This window comes from Macrobrachium nipponense, chromosome 20 (assembly GCF_015104395.2).
Source record: "Macrobrachium nipponense isolate FS-2020 chromosome 20, ASM1510439v2, whole genome shotgun sequence".
NCBI lineage: Eukaryota > Metazoa > Arthropoda > Malacostraca > Decapoda > Palaemonidae > Macrobrachium > Macrobrachium nipponense.
The window spans coordinates 17,852,259-17,855,473 of NC_061089.1; positions in this window are offsets into that span (position 1 = coordinate 17,852,259).

The following is a 3,215-nucleotide window of genomic DNA, read 5'->3' on the forward strand; positions in this document are numbered from 1 at the left end:
TACACTCTCTTAGTTTAGTTTTTCAAGAAAGGTTAATTCTCAATGAAAGTTTGTGATTTATGGATGTGTTTTTTGGTATAAGGACCTGGCGCTGGGACCGTTGGGCTATGCAATACCACAATGCAAAAAACAGGCAGTACTATCAAAAACCAATATCAAAATATAAATTCATATTAAAAACAATGAATTAACTTTGCTTCAACGAACATATATCATAAAACATTCTAAAAACTTTTGTTTGTTTGTTTGTATGTTTTTTTTACGTTGCATGAAACCAGTGGTTATTGAGCAATAGGACCAACGGCTTTACATGACTTCCGATCACGTGTATTTCACCAGAAATACACATCTCTGACCTAATAACTTTTGCTACGACTAAATATCATTAAACATTTCAAACATTCAACGTATTTTCATTTCTCTACTGACACCGACGCCATCATCGAACATTTTTTTCATACCACCTGATAAATGACGTCGCCTTCTCTCCTCAACAAACTTGGGACATTCCATCAGTCTTAATTGAAGTTAGAAATTGGAGCAAGGTAAGTAAAAGAAGATGGACAGCCGGATAGGAAGAAATCAAAGTGAGCAGATGAGTTGATACTCGAGAGAATCATCTGTGAAACACGCAAGGCAAACTGTAAGCTGTAATCTTCCATCATTCGTCTCATAGCACATTCACAGCCACTGTCCACTAAGCTTTCCACTCATTAACAACAGTAGACTCTTAACTGATTCAAATCGACAACCTGAATTAACTGTAAATTAATTTTCTTGTGTGCCGTATCCCGAGTTCATGATTTAAATTAGTGTCCTATTATTATCACTGATGAGGTCTTCAACGGGGGGTGGGGGGAAAGGAGAGAGAGAGAGACAGAGTGAGGGAGAGAGGGAGAGGGGGGTACCAGGCAGAAATAATTACAAAGCAAGTTTAAACATCAAGCATTATTCTCACGCAAAATGGTAAGTCCGGCTTTCATTAGCGTTAATTAGCTTCGCTAATTAACCTATACGCGTTACTAAAGAAGAACAATTGATTTGAGGAAAAAAATCACTTCAGGTGACACTCGCCTCCAAATTAGCGTTTGGGGCCAGGCTACATTTCGTCTCCCATTTTAGTCAGACTAAAAGGTACTTTATATTTATATATATATATATATATATATATATATATATATATATATATATATATATATATAATATATATATATATAAAATATAAATATATATATATATATATAGTATAAATATATATAATAAATATATATATATATATAATATATATATATATATATATATATACTATATATATATATATATATATATGTATATATATATATATATATATTATATATATATATATATATATATATATATATATATATATATATATATGAATAATTATCACATCGAACCGTGATCCATTTATATATCAATTCAAGCTACAAATGTCCTTTAATATCTAAATTCACTTTACCTCCCAAATGATATATTTTCATATATGTACCGAAGGGGAATTTTTTTTTTTTTTTTTGTTTTTTTTTTTTTTTTTTTTTGTTTTTTTTTTTTTTTTTTTTTTTTTTTTAATTGATAATAATTTCGTCCCCCCATGGGATCGAACCACCGTCCAAGTGGACGGGACGAAATCAGGACAGTCAGTGACGCTATCCAATCAGCCAACAAAGACGCTATAAGTTCATATCGATTCTGACCTTACAAATCACCCTCGATCTGGATGCTTTCGTAATTAGAATCGATATGGAACCCCGTCTACCATGTTGGCCAATTCGAGCGTTTGACAGCACGTAGCTGTCAAACGCTCGAATTGGCCAACATGGTAGACGGGGTTCCATATCGATTCTAATTACGAAAGCATCCAGATCGAGGGTGATTTGTAAGGTCAGAATCGATATGAACTTATAGCGTCTCTGTTGGCTGATTGGATAGCGTCACTGACTGTCCTGATTTCGTCCCCGTCCACTTGGACGGTGGTTCGATCCCATGGGGGACGAAATTATTATCAATTTAAAAAATTCCCCTTCGGTACATATATGAAAATAATATATCATTTGGGAGGTAAAGTGAATTTAGATATTAAAGGACATTTGTAGCTTGAATTGATATATATAGTATATATATATATATATATATATATATATATATATAAATACTATTATACAATTACATAAAGCAAAGCTATTTTCCCGCATGTCATCGTTACATTAGGGAGACTTTATTGAAATCCTCCTCGACATAATCTAAAATGTATATATTTATATATATATTACATATATATATATATATATATATATATATATATATATATATATATATAATATAAGCTGAACTTGGCGTTGTTCAAAGAAAGACATCAAAATATTTCAACAGCAAATGCATAGATGTTAACCGATCAATAGGCAAAAGGTACTGATACAGACGAAGAAAGTAATAGTGTTTTTTACTGATCAATTCCACGAAGAAATCGAAGCCACTTGAAATGAGTTATGCACACCGATGAAATTTGATAATAACCGATTAATTTATCTCTTCAATCTGGCGTCGCACCGACTCTGACCCCATGGACGGAAACCGAAGACACCCGACGAACGTCATGCGAAGAATGATGACTTCTGGCCACAACGCCGCCCCCCCCCACCCCCCCCCCCCCCCCCCTTCTCCCTTCCCCTTTAAAAACTGACTTTGTCATGCTGCCGAAAAAATTGGGAAATGGCCCGGAATCTCTATTACGGTAAAAGTCAAAGTTGGAGTCCAAAATCATTATTTTTCGCAAAGCGTGAATGTGGAAAAAAAAAAAAAAAAAAAATCGAAAGGAGAAAAATCGGGAGTCATCTGAAGGAGTCGAATATCTCTGAAAGAAACCGTCGGGTGAATGAATGCATGAATCTGCTACGAAGGATTATGAGGTCGAACGTCGTGGAGCTGAACAGTTGAAGGACACCGAATCTTAACGAAACGCAGCGATTACTGAAAATCATGACAGTTTATATATATATATATATATATATATATATATATATATATATATATAATATATATATATTATATATAAAGGAAAGGTTACAATCTACTCGTGGGCAAAATTACGGTAAAATATTAAAGAACAAACCTTTCATGTCAGTTTTCATTTTTTCCGCATTTATTTTTCCAGGGTTGGGAACGCCAGAGTTAGTAAAAGTGTACAAGCGCTCCAT